This window comes from Bactrocera oleae, chromosome 4, assembly GCF_042242935.1.
Source record: "Bactrocera oleae isolate idBacOlea1 chromosome 4, idBacOlea1, whole genome shotgun sequence".
NCBI lineage: Eukaryota > Metazoa > Arthropoda > Insecta > Diptera > Tephritidae > Bactrocera > Bactrocera oleae.
Genome location: NC_091538.1, coordinates 42,089,153 through 42,104,659, shown reverse-complemented (window position 1 = coordinate 42,104,659; position 15,507 = coordinate 42,089,153). Strand labels below are relative to the sequence as shown.

The window sequence follows — 15,507 nt, the reverse complement described above, 5'->3', positions numbered from 1 at the left end:
CCTTGGATTCAAAAAGTAGCTCGATGTTTGGGTGTCACACGAACTAACGCAAAAAAACACGATGGACCGAATTTCCATTTGCAAATCGCTGCAGAATCGCAACAAAATCGACCCGTTTCTGAAGCGGATTGTGACTGGCGATGAAAAATGGGTCACTTACTTCAACATCGAGCGCAAACGGTCGTGGTCAAAGCTCGGGGAAGCGGCCCAGACGGTGGACCGGATTGACGGCCAGGAAGGTTTTGCTGTGTGTTTGGTGGGATTCGCAAGAAATCATTTACTAAGAGCTGCTCCCCTATGGCCAAACGCTCAATTCGGCCCTCTACTGCCAACAACTGGACCGCTTCAAGACAGCACTCATCCAGAAGAGGCCATCTTTGATCAACAGAGGCCGAATTGTGTTCCATCAGGACAACGCCAGGACACACACGTCTTTGGTGACGCGCCAAAAGCTTCGGGAGCTCAGATGGACGGTCCTAATGCACCCACCTTATAGTCCGGACCTGGCACCAAGTGATTACCATCTTCTCCTGTCCATGGCGAACGCGCTTAATGGTGAGAAGTTGGCCTCAAGAGAGGCCTGTGAAAATTGGCACTCCGAGTTTTTTGCCAATAGGGACGCAGCCTTCTACGAGAGAGGTATAATAAAGATGGTATCTCGTTGGCAACAAGTTTACGAACAAAACGGCGCATATTTTACTTAAATCGGACAAATGTACACAAAGTTATCATCTTTTAAAAAATCAATAAAAAACCGAACGAACTTTTTACCTTACCTAATATTTTAAAATAGTATACGAACGAAAAAAATCTTTTAGGAAATTAGAAGAGGATCTATTTCGTAGCTAGGGTGGTAATTCAAACCAGTTTCCAAGTAGTTTACAATTTGTGCATTTCAGTGCAGCGTATAATTGCTAACACTTACGGTGGCGCTTGATTTCCTATGAGTGGTGACGATGGCTGACGAAGCACTCAAGTTTATCGAATTATATTTTGTGTGTACAATAAGTATCGCCGTTATAGCTTTTTAGTTGCGCGGCATTGAGTTTTAAGGGATGACAAATAATATGGAAAACCCGCGCAGGCTCTAAAGCGCCAGGAATAATACTTATTTATACAAGCATCAAAAAAGGTAACGAAGAGATTTGAGCCATAACCAAACAATTCAGACACAAAACACCAGTGTCCAATCAGTTGAAAAGAAGTAAAAAAAAGTGAGCTTAATAAATCTGATACAAAACAAATTAAAGAAAAGAAGGAGATAATATGAGTAAATTCATCGATTACTTAGAATCAGCAAATTCCATGCAAAGTATACATGAATGATGATACTCCCAAGAAACAAGTGTTTATTTCAGGAGTGGCATAATACATATATAGAAGTATATCTATGCATATTGTATATATTTACTTGTATGTATAATAACACATAAGTTATGTTACATGGCTTCTGTCAGATATATTTACAGCTTCGCACGATATTAACAAAGTATATATATAAACATACATATATGTACATACATGTATATATGTTCATCTTGCCGCAATCGTAGAAGTTCTTACTGGATATTATCCCATAAGAATTTATGCGGTTAGGCTAAAAGTCTTGTCGGACCCAAGTTATCAAAGTTGTATCAAAGAAGGTGAGGTAGAAACATTCAGGTACCTTCACCTCCATTATCCAATTTTTGCAAGACTTTGGTTGAAACATCTTGGCAGTCTAACTTTCGGCGAACCAGGAGACATAGCCGAAACTGCTTAAAGAAATTTGTGATAGGCACAAAGCGCTGTGTCAGAGAGTCTTATGATCAATTATATAAAGGTTTTAGGTACCACAACAGACCGGTGTTTTAAGCTATCCACATTACACCCCTGTTAGGATCGATGTTTAATCCTAACCCAAAGGACCTTTCAGTTATTACTTACACATTTTCCAATCCAAATTCTAGTTACGTTGTTAGCCGATATACTTGTATGTTATATACATTTAGAGGTTGTGTGTCCTCTCTTCATTTTCAGTCCTCCTTGAGTTGCTACACATGCAACGTAAAATGTGACAAATATTCGTGTCAAACGACGTGTTAATATAGAAAAAAGCAGGCCAAAGGAAGACTAATATAGCATACATTTAGGCATAATTGCTATATGGCAACACAGACAACTGGAATATGTAATTTTCGTTTATATCATTTAAAATAATGTTGTTTAAGAAATATTAAACTAAAATTTACAAAATTAATTAATTTGTAATAAAGATATAACAATATCTTTAAATATATAAGAGTAGTAGTAGGATAAAAATACTTTGTGCTATTAATTTAGATACTGATTAGTGTACTTAGATGTATATCTTTACATTAAATTTAAATTGATATGTTACAAATTTTTAGGTACATAGGTATTAAATGGATTTCGGCTGTTTACGTATGATAAACCAAAGGAGAGGCGTAAACAGTGGCTTACAGCTCCCAAATTAGGCAAAACTAAAATAAATTTAACTTTTATCAAACACATGTGTGCATGTATGTGGACTTTCACAAACTCTGAAGTAAGTCAGAGGGATTTCAACCCTCCAAAACGCTCGCGGTGGTCAGCACATTCATCCTGTCGTTTCGTTATGGCACATAAATCTTGTTAAGATACTGGCTTCTTCACTAAGCAGCCCAGACAGGCATACAGTATTGCCACACACACACACACGCAAGTGTGCAAAAAATAAACAATAGCAAACAAAAAGGCATTGAAACAAAGTAGTGACCATTAGAAACACTAATATGAAGTAAAAAAGGGAAAATGAAAGGGAAATGGCATATCTGCCGTCCACAAATGTACCCTAATAATATGCGGCCGTAAAATGGGTCAGCGACGGGTTAACTAAAATCATTATTTATGTGTATGCATGCATACATATGTATTTGTGTGCAAGTGCATTTCTAATACTTGCCTACATTCGTCTAGCAAATTTTAGAGGGTTTAAGTTTGTATATCCACTCCTAATTGCGGCTGCCAATGGCAGACCGCCGAACAAATTTTGTACGTTAGTCTCCGCTATACGCCCCGCTCGTGCTATCCTCATCAAAGCTTAAATGAGTGTGTATATATGCGCTTTGAAAAATCGGTTACAGAATTGCTTTACCCATTCGTATGGATTATAGCTATAAATTAAGCTAGTATGGCCCATTTTTTAACTAAGCACTTTGATGAACGGTAGTTTGTATGCATCGCTTACACTAAGGTAGCGAAATTGTCTGGTTTCGGATGGTTAAACTTATATTATTGGTGAAATATTTTTTGAGAATCCCCCGATATTATTTAGAAAAAACTCGAGTTAATTATATTTCAGCTTGGCCGAAATTTGAGCCACCGGAGATCCAGTTCATTACATACCTATGTAACACTGTGGGCATAGTTTAAATTCCTGGGCGATAGCTGCTCTAGCTTAACTTTGACGTTCAATAACTTTTATTATTGAGGCACAGGAGCGAAGGTATGTCGGCAATGCCAGTTTTGACTTCCTTACTTTGCCGACTGAGCTGAGCTGATAGAAATATGGATTACGAATGTACTTTCGCAAATATTTGCCTCTCAGTGTCTTCGCTCACTCTTCACATTGTACGGTCCCGCCTAAACAGGCACGTACGCATGCCTTCATTAAATGCATCTGTATATCCTGTTAGCTATACATGCCATCCCTTCCCCTTTGGGGAGCGACAAACTTAGCTTCTATCTTCTAAACGGGCGACCGGGAAGGCGTTGGTGCGTCTTCTATGTTTGATGATTAATTGCAGCCAACAAGATAAATGGTGCGAGCGGTAGACGGCTGACGTAGTAATGCTACGAGTAAAACATAACAACACCAACACTGCTCTCGGTGGCTAAAATGGAACAACAGCAATAATAACTTATGGTACGTGTTCGCATTTGGGGTGCAAGATTTACATTTACATACACGGAATATTATTTGCCGGCCGCTACCCTCTGTAGTCTAGATATGACCGGCAGTTGAGGATGTAAATGTGTGTGTATGTGTGCTTGCATTGGTATGCTCATATGCCTGACCGTACAGTCGTTCGCGCGGACACCATCTGTCCGTGCGTCCTCGCCACGTTCAGCTGGCAGCAGCTTGGCCTCCGCGCCTCGCAGTTTTATTGAGTTCGAATGTCGACAAAGAAATCCCACTGACAGTTGAATGGACGCGTCGACAAACACATGCCACACATGCCAAGTGTGGGTGCTATATTATTGTAATCAACGTTGCTGTTACATTCAGCATACATACACATGGCCGACAATAGCACATCTACAACATTCCATTTACTATAAACTACATCCAATCAAATTCGGCGCCACATCCTTACTACTTCTTCTTCTTTCTTTAGCTTTTATGGGGCATGTTTTCGTGGCTAAATAATGTGCCACAATTGCAGCAAGGCAACACGAAAACATAAAAACCAAAACAATGCGAATATTTAGTGGCAGCAACAGAGCGCATACGTTTCTGACATTCTGCCGCGTTGCAGACAAATGATGGAAAACACCGAAAACAAAATAAATAAATTGGAACGTGCCATTTCGGCTCAGCCTTGGCTGAGTACAATTGTGTGTAGCACCATGTAGCATGTGGCAATGGCAGTCAAAAGAACAATCCAAATGGCTGTGTGGCTTAGCGATTGATTATAGGCTCATTGTATTGTATTTAGTTGCGGGGTGAATGAGTTTTCTTTCTTTTCCTCCGCAACCTCTGTCTGCGCTTTAGCGAAATGTGGCATGACCCAGAAACGGGTGCAAGGTTCAAGCGAGTTTTTACGTAATACTTCAAGTTAACTCGCCTGCTTGTTTCACGTTCCGCATAGCATTTCGTGCGAGCAGCTTTATTGAATTGATAAACTTTATTGCGATGAGTATAGGCTTATGGGTAGCTCTAGTGGAAATACAATACTAAGGTAAAGCACTAACGATATAGTTCGGATTCGAAATGGAAATATTTGTTTGCGCCTAAAAGGCACGATCCTGAGCATTAAATATTTCATTCGTTTGAATTTCGTGTATTGGTAACTTCGGGAAAACCCCGATTGCACTTGTTCGAGATGAAGTATTATTAGATAGAAAGCAGTAAGCTATAAAGTACCATAAGAAGAAATTTTAAGAGTTTTCTACGTATACATACTAACATGAGATGAATGTGTTAAAGAGCCATTTCGGACATGCATTTAATTTTTTTTTCCTTTGAATATACTGTGTAATATATTCTACATGCACCAGAACAATTGAATTGAATTGAATATTACGAGTAAAGGCTTGAAAAAACATCGGAACTTTTTCAAAATTTTAATTCTTGAATATATCTTAAAGAACCTGTTGCTTTTCAGATATATTGATGTGATCTAAAATACCTAAGGTAATAGAAATACGTGTTATAATGGAATATGAATAGATATCATTTATTATATGTGCATTTTTGGGTCTACCTAAAAGCAAAATAGGATATTCTTCAAAAAAATTAAAACTTCTCTGTGGATTTACTTAAAGAAGTGCCTATGCTTAGACCTCAATACAAATAATGTTGATATCTAGCTTAGCTTAGAAAACTTTCCTTTTATTACCATTTTTCATAGTACTTATGGATAATCTTCATCACATTTTCCAAGAAATTTTATTTAAACAACATCAACAACGACTCAATTCAGAATTTCCACACCGGAAATCACTTGCAAAAAGTACTATATAAACAATCAGTTGCACAAACATCGACACATTTGCAAGTCTTTAGTCAGCGTGTTAATAAGTCTGAGAAAAAATTAAAATTGCTTGCATTCAAGTTAGTCCAGTGAGTAATAAAAATATAGTATTAAGTCTTTCAGCGTCTTACGAGTTTTACTCAATGAACAAAGATCACTTGCGCCCACTTGCAATTAAATAATTTTGCTCTCAATGGTGTGTGTGCTATGTAGCATGAAATATGTAACATATGTATTTATGTATCTAAATTTACATATTATATATATATATATACATGTATGTACCAAAATATTTGGCCTTTTTAATTGGAACAAACAATGTTTACTCATAATTTGTGCGTATCATAAATATTGACTGAATTTATGGCATATTTGTATTTATTTCGCACTCATTGTTTATGTGTTTTAAAGAGATATAAAACAAAATTTGAAATGTACGCAATTGCCGATAAATCAATTTTCATATGAATTCCGCAACTATATGTGTTTGTCTGTTTGGGTTAGCATTTGGCCATCAACACTCAATGCTACATGAAATCAGCTAAAGGAATATAAGGGAAAAAATAGTTTTTATCGTTTTCCGGAGCTAAAGATATGCGTAAATATCAGCGCTGCAACATTTAATCAGTTTAAGCTGAAAAGTTCAAAACTTGTAAATTGATTGTAATCATAAATGTGGTGATCGTATCCGAGAGTACATCCAGAGCATCAAATGACTTCACATTTACTCCCAAAACCAATAATACCTGTCGTATTTTACTTCTTACTTTTACCATTTTCCATACTCTTTCTTAATAAATATCGAGGTCAGCATTAAGCAGTTTTAACAAAAAAACGTCTTAAAACATATTGTAATACGATACAAATTACTTTTCAAATACTATTTGAAGCACGCAAAGTAATGCTTTAAGAATATTATTAATATTCCAAAAGTTTCTATTCTTCATTAAAAAGTTATGTCTGCATAAGCCATAGCCAAATTTTTTATTGTATTGGACCAAATGCACTTGCAAATACCATACATAGAAGAATATTCTCAAGTATATAGTTTTTCTGCCAGAAGTTACTGCGCCTATATGTATGCAAGTATTTATTTATTTATGTATGTGTATATGTGGAGTATGGGACGTGCCTCAACATTCATTTATTACACGCAATACTGTGTTTGTTTGTTAATCGCCGCAAACGGAAGTATGTTTATGAACAGTTAGAATATCAATAACAATAATAACAACAAAAACAACAGCAAAACATTTGACTGCGAATGAAAACAAATGGGAAAAACCGAAACCAAAATACATACACATGGCTGCATGTGTTAGAGGAACACTTGAGGAAATGAAGAACGCATCGAAAGAAAATTTCCATATACACACATACCTATGTATATATGCGTTTAGGTACGGAGAAAAACAATAGATGAGAAATTACGACTGCGGTTGTTGTTATTATTGTATGTAAGCTGCATCACACACACACATACATACATATATCTATGTATATACCAGCAAGCAAATCAGGAGTCAAATGCACTTGTACAATTACATATGTATATGTGTAAGATATATACGTATGCCCGAGCATATCTGCGTTTGTGCACATGTTTGCCTCAAATATACGCAATCGAACGGAAGTAGAATGGAATATTTATGAGTGGCAGAAAGGAAGAGGGAGATAATAAAAGCGAAATAGAACGCTTGTTAGCAAGGAAATTGAATGAGAAAAATATGGCAACATACCCAATATTAATATGCAACAGCAGCAATATTAGTAATATCCTTGCAATAAACTAGAAATAACGATAAATACAACTGTATAAATAGATACATATCTACAATGGCATGATTGCTTGTACACACATACACAAGTATGTACATGTTGCAACTGTGCGTGCTGCTTTTGCCTCTCAGCAGGTTAAAGGCAACGGAAATCGAAGGAAATAAGCTAAATATCCGTTTCGGATCGGTTCAGTTTGCTAGCAGAAGTTCACTGGCTTAAAGGCACGTTGCAAGTGTGGGTTTCGGGGCATGTCAACTGTGATTAATTTCGCTTAACTGATTGCAATTAAGCTGTTTATAAAGTATACAAGCAATACATTGATGCATTTGCATATAAATATGTGCATGAATTCATGGAATTATTCACACATGATTTTTTAAGTGTTTTCCACATTTATTTCTTATGTTCGAACAAATGTAGTTCTATTAAAAATAAATCAAATTTACAAATAATTACTCAAAGTTGTGGTTTTACGAAGGCAAAATTGTCTTTGAAAGAATTTGAGTGGTATGAACTTCATTAGAATCATTTCAAGGAATTTGTTTTCTGATTATTTTGCCACTTCATATAATTTACATATAGACACCATCACAAAAATTGTTTGAAAGAAGAAGAAAGACAAGAAAATTTTGTTCAGCGATTAAACTCACTTTTGGTTGAATGAGTACGTTAAAAAATAAAATTGAAGCGTTTGGAGTAATGATATTTTCTAGCCATTGTTGAGACGCCGTAGCATCCTCAAAAAGTCATTGTTTGGTGTGCTCAATGGGAAGAGGGATTCCTTGATCCATATTTCAAAAATTAAACCGGCCGTTATGTTGCAGTCAATGTGGAACACTAAAGAGCCATGATTAGTAACTTTTTCGTGCCTAAATTAGAAAATGTTGATGTGAATGACCTTTCCCAAAAAGTCCCAAAAAGACGGCGCTACTTGCCATTTAGCCAACAAAACAATTTATTAAAGTACACTTTCGAACTATTTGACTTGGCCTCCAATATCATGTGATTTAACACCGCTGGAATATTTTTCGTGGGACTATGTGAAGTCGCTTGTCTACGCAGCTCAGTCCGAGAGAAGAAAGAGAATATTCAACGCGTTATTGCGGACATATGGCCCCAATTACTGCAAGAAGTCGTCGAAAGTGGAGCCTATCGGCTGGAATTTATTCGCGCGAGCCGTGCTGTAAAGAACTAAAAACATTCATTGAAATGCTATAAGTTTTAAAAATAAAAATAAAAATTTTAATAAAATATTAGAAAATTCAATAAAAATAATTTATACTTTAAACGCGCTTTTTTGCGCAATTTTTACATGCATATTTATAGAGATTTTAAGTACATACACTCAAACTCCATGCAACACAATTATTGTAGATTTGCAATGTAAACAATGATTACATGTATAATTCTTGCTTACACATAACCTACTCATATTATAATTGTGCGAAAGTGAATACCGCAAAATGTGTGTGCGTATGTGAATAACCAGAATTGCTGGCATTGCTAAAAAATAGCGCGAAAACTGCGAAAATTATGTGTTGTGTAAATAGTGCAAACTTATACATTTTTTAATAGCTTATTGCTTGTATAAACATATGTACACATACAAAAGTGGACGTATCTGTGTGTGTGTGTGCGTATACATGCGCCACAACTCGCCCGTACCCGACTCATATGTAGGTGTCGACTTTTGTCTTTCACACCTGCTCAAGAATTTCCAAGAGTATTTATAAAGGAATTATAATCATAAACACAGTAAATACACAAAGTTACATACATAAATATTTATACGAGCAAACAATAAAATGTTTATATTGATACATTCCCCTGTGCAAAGTTGTGCGAGTAATATTTAAGGAGAGTGCACCTAGAGCACTGAAAACCGAATTAGTAGCCATCACACAGTTTTATGATACAATTATAATGAATACCAAATTATGTAATATTTATGAAGTATCGATCTAAAGTGCTATGCATCTATTTTAAACCAGTATGTGACTAATATTTATTTTGAACCGGTTTAAAAATATTACATTTCGAGCCCAAATCCGATGATTGAGTCGAATCAACCCGTAAAAAATACCGCTTTTCAACAGGGTTCGGGAGAGCAACAATAGTCTGTTTCGTTAATCTTATAGTTCATACTAGTTGTGAAGTAGGTCTTCATTTAGGTGGTTCATTTGACGCAAATAACTAAATAAGGTTCATTTTTTTCAATACAATTTTTAATGGAGGCAAATAACTTTGTATAAAATGTGAAAATGTGAAAAAAATCGATGTTTAATTAATGATAAAATTTAAAATTTTTAACAAAAGTAAAACAATGAAACTCTAGACGATAAACCAAAATCATCTAAAAATATAAATATTTCGACACTCCCTTTTTTCTGAAAGTCCAGCTTTCGCTAAAGTAAGGCTGAAATATCTGGGGTGTCATATCTTCAGTCATCCGCCCTAAATATTTGGCTCTTTTTATACTCTAAACAGGAAGTTTGTAACTGCCAGAAAAAAACCCGAAGACCATATAAAATGTATATATACATAAGTGATCAACGTGACGAGTTGAGTCAATTGGGCCATGTCCATCAGCCCCTCTGTCCGTCTGTCTATCTGTGTATATGCAAATTAGTCCCCTAGTTTTTGAAATATCGATCTGAGGTTTCGCACACGTCTTTTTCTCACCAACAAGCTGCTCATTTCTCGGAACCGAAGATATGGAATCACTTTAGCATATAGCTGTCATATAAATGGAATGATCAGAATAAAGCTCGTATATGAAAAACTATTTTATTTGAAATGACATCTTGACGAAATTCGGTATGGAGTGTTCCCTAAACCAACGCTACAATCTAAGATCGAACCACTATACCGTGTAGCTGCCATGCAAACTAACGATCAACGTCTGCGTCTTGTATGGTAACTTTTTTATAGTGAAGGGTATTAAAGCTTCGGTGCAACCAAAGTTAAGGTTTTTTCTTGTTTTATCCTTATATATGAGTTGTTCTGGTATTTCAACTCTGCGACTGTTATTCGGTTTCTCTGTCGCGAAGATCAACCTCTAAACCTAACTAAATCCAACGTTAGACAAATACTGAGTTTTTCACAGTTAAAAAAAAAAAATTATTGAATGCAGTTCCGACTGTCGAAGACTTCATTTCGTTGATTTTAAGTAACTTTCGTTTTTTTTTTTACTTTTTATCAGCTTTTAATTTCTGCCAATATTAAAGAATTTCAAGCGTTATTCGGTTCCGATGCGCTATCACTTTCGATTTATTAGATATCTATTTGCTTTAAAATCGTTTATTAGATTTTATCAATCTCATAACATCAAATCTATGACTTATAACCATGTGCTGGCGTCATATCGTCAGTCAGTCACTTATATATAGGAATATTGCTAAAATTGAGGTTTAAACGAAAGATGGGTTAACATACATTTACCGAAATTTTTCCCGATGTATGTATATATACATATGTATGCGTATAGATTTTTTCTCTATATATAATAGATGGAGATATTTTAATAAAGAAAAAAGTCAGTAGATATTTATTAAGCTTCACACTAGTTCTTATAGTAAACAAATACCCAGAAACAAAATTCGCGATATCAACGCGATTCGCGATTCGCGATTTTTTGTCTGCATTCTCCTATTGAAGTTCTTAAAGCTCACACTAGTTGGCTACGCGAAATCAAATGAGTCCAGCAAAAATAAACATACTTGAACTTATATAGCGCATGATATATGTATGTAGAAATACCCGTCCATATGTACTTCTGTATACATAAATATATATATACTTATTCGCACTTCTAGAATTCTGCCAAAAAAATCTCATCCAAAAGAAGGTTACGTCAAACAAATGTATGTTCTCTGCACTTTTGTGGGTACGAGCCGCGGCAGAACACCTACACATGCATAAAAAATGTGTGGGTGTGTGTAGGAATACTTTGACTTAGATAATCGTTTTAGTGCATAGTAAATAGCAGAAAACACTAAATTGATTGGCAAATACAAATATATGTAGAGTCTTCATATTGAGTTTAGATGCAAAATTAAAGTGCACTTTTATTATTGTTGTATTTGTAAATTTATTCAACAAATTTTTTTTATTTAATTTGTGCACTTTAATTATTATTGTATTGTGAATTTATTTACCAATTTTTTTAAATTTAATTTGAATGAAGACATAAATAAAAAATTTCAAATATAAACAATACATTACAATATGGAACATATTTATTACACAAAGCAATCAATATTGAATTTGAAATTATAAATACACAATTTTTTGCAAAACTATATAAATTCTTTACGATATTGTAATTATAAAAAATTTTACGTTCACAAAAATGCTGAAAACCTAAAAATTTAACTCATCCCTTCATTTAATTTGGCATTTTTATATTCCTAATTTTTATAACCATATATAAACATATAAAACGCTTTTAGTTATTTATCCATCGAAGCGCCATAATAAATAGAGTTCAAAGGAATTTTGTTAGAAATTAAAAAATTCACGGTCATTTGGAAAAATAAAATTTTTTATGAAGAGAAGAATATATAAAAAATAAATACAAATATTTTTTTTTGTTTATTGTTTGGAGATATCAGACTGGCTGTAGAAGCACATATGAATATACCTACATATGCGCTTATATATAACCCTATGAGCATATTACTCACATTAGCACGAGTCACAAGGCAACCTCACTCATACGAACATAACTAAGCAATATTGAAGGGCCTAAGGAAAAGCGAGCTTACAAAATATATATTGCAAATGTTTTAAGAATATAAAATAATAAAGATATGCGCGCTTTAAATATATTAAATATTTTTTACAATGTAAGAAAAAATTAATATAAATTAAATATAAACATTTTTAAATGTCTAAAAAAAATTTCATGAAAAAAAAAATTTGAAAAACAAAGACGGAAATAAAATAAAAATAAAATTTTTTGTGATTAAAATATCATAAATAATTTAATGCATGTTAAGAAAACAATTCAAAAATTAAAAAAAGAATATTGTTTTATAAATAAACCAGTGCCCATAAGAAACGAAATATAAGAAAAATAAGCGGGGTTCAATACTTAAGGGTTAAAAACTACGAGTCTCATAGAAAAAACTTAAATGGCAAAATTGTAGGCAAAAAGATCTCCAACTTCTGTAATCACAATTTTTTCACATAACCCCAAAATTTATGTAAAACATTCCATTATCCAAGCTTGTGTGTTTTTTTCTCTTTTTTCGACTTTAATTCAAAACAAACCTTATGTTCTATTATAAATTCTCAGTCAAAATATCAGATAAAAAAAAACAGTAAGCTTTATGTTGGTTAAAATCTCTTTATTTTCACGGTGTAAAAAATGTTTACACTTCTATATTAAATTTTTTCAGAAATTGTAAAACAAAAGTAGATTTGAATAGAAATATTTTATCTTCGTTTTCAATGGGTTTCTTCCCATTATGGTTTTTTTCTTTCAAAAATTATGTAATGAAAATTAAAATTGGTATTTTATTACGTATTGCACAAGTATAACAAAATATTTAAGTACTTGTAGTTAGTTATATATGACTGTATATTATTAATTGTAAACGTATTGTAAATTTATATTGAATTGAATAACTTTTAATGCCGAATTTCCAGCAGGGATGCTAAAGCGTTATTGTATCTTAACGGAGCCGGCAGTATTGTATATGTATACACGTTTATATGTGTGCTTGTATTCTTCACTACTTTAACATAGAAAAACACGAGTGGCAACAAAAATTGTTCCACAAATATCACCGCACTAAATCACCTACCCATTCGAGTCTTCGTGTATTTCTATTTTTATCTACTCCAACAATTAAATTTTAAAGTGCTTGCGCTACTACAACAACAAGCACGCACACATTCTGCAATAATGGCTTGCTAATTCATTTGCCTTTGCTGCTGCTTATTTGTACATTCTTCTGATAACAAGTAACGCAAACAAAAGTGCCCAAACAAAAAAGAAATGCGAACACAATCAGAGCAAAAGAAAAAAATATAACAAAATAGAAAAAGCGCAGAAATTATCGCATGTTGCCATTGCTCATAGCTGCTTATCAAACTCAGCTGATTCTGACTGCTTGTTATTCTTGTTGTTGAATTATAATTCATTATAGCGCTAAACTTCCCGCGGCCTCTCGCCCATGCAACAGCTTATCGGCAAGGGAAAAGAAACCGGTTATCGTGCAGTAAAAGTGTTATTCGCATTCTTTCGAGGTTATTTATGCGCTTAACTCTTGCAGGCATGGGTATTTCTATACTTCTGATAAACTCAAGCACTTCTATGGAAATATATTTTTAAATCGAAATGCACAGTGCAGGCGTTGTGCTGTTGGATGGCTGATAAACGCAATTCAGCGCTTGTGCGCGATGATAAGCGCCGAGTGCACACACATATATATACAAATGTATGTATATAAGTATACATAGCATGTATATAAGTATGTGAGTATTTTTTGCATGGCCTCAATGCATAGCTTTGATAAAAACTAAAGTGTGAAATAATTACTGAATTAATGCTCTTATGTGGACATGAATTTTAAGAACGAACTGCAGAAGTTGTGATTATTTAATCATCTACCGAGGACTCGGAGAAGCTGATTTTTTGCACGCGAAAACTGTTTTATCAAAATATATTTTTGCCGAAGGCCAAAAGCAGCCACCGCGCTATCTCCGTAAGCACAACACTAATATAATTATAGATTTTCCTTTTTGTAAATGTTCACAAATAGCAAAAAAAAAGCTTAATTAGGACGTAGTTGTTTACATTTACTGAAAAGCTCAACAAACCTAACTTTTTCGGAAATTATGAAATATAAACACATCTCTTACACTCACTTATTTTATCATATGACATATCTATACACAATTTTTTACACCCTGAACAGAGTATACGATATTTGTAACATCGCGAAGGAAACGTCAGAGACCCTATAAAAATAGAATATAAATGATCAGCATGACCAGCTGAGTCGGTTAAGCCATGTACGTCTGTCTGTTCATCTGTATATACCCGAACGAAATGAAGATAAAGATATTTTTATACCCTTTTCTCCCATAAGAAATGTATCTGTGATGGGTATTAAAAGTGGTCAAAGTTTTTTCTTTTTTTTCCAAACTACAGTGTGGAAAAAAGGTGTGAAATATTACAACGATTAGTATTAGCTCACAAAAAATTAGTATTTCGAAAAAGAATACTATCCAGTGCCCTAAAATATAAAAATACGTAATTAAAGCTAATATTAATATTTGATCGCTTTGATTATAAACACGCCAGTTTGCTTAAAGAAATCATTGAATATTGCAGAAACTATCTAAAAGTTTATTGACTGCTGGAGGAAGAAGATTCGTTTTTATTTCTATTTAAACCACATGCTAGAATTTTATTGCTTCTAGCTAAGTGGCGTACGGTAACACACTAGGGTGTGTCAAAATGTTTGGTTGAAAGAAATAATGCGAAAGACATAGAGACAAGATGAAGACTCAGAAGTAGAAAAATCGGAAGCCATAACATTTTTTATATACTCGTACATGCCATATATTGTTTTCATTTTCAAACATAACCAATGTTCACACCATTTTAATTTGTCATATATTCTTGAGTATACTGAAAATAAAGTGGGACAAAAGACGTTTACTTCTTGTCGACACGGTGGTCGGTTTAGACAGTTTGAACATTTAAAACTGAATTAATAATCGTATTTAGCTTTTAAAAAATAAAATAAGTAAAATAAAAATTTTTATTAATTCATTTCACTAAACCAATTTTTCCTCTTTGATCTGATTATGCTTTTTCTTCACATAAAAATAATTTATGAAATTCATTTTTCCACACATACATATTTAAATATAGCAGTCTGCATGAATTTGAAAATGTGTTTTGTTTCGGTTTTGTTTACATCCATTTTCTATTTTCCATTTAAAAATAGTACAGACATAAACTATATGCTAA

The 15,507-nt window shown here is 33.8% G+C and overlaps 1 protein-coding gene across 1 annotated transcript in view; it reads right to left on the bottom strand.

Annotated features, from left to right (window-relative positions):
- The window catches only part of luna, a 355,849-nt gene that overhangs the window by 324,956 nt on the left and 15,386 nt on the right, over nt 1–15,507 (bottom strand). The window lies entirely within an intron of this gene.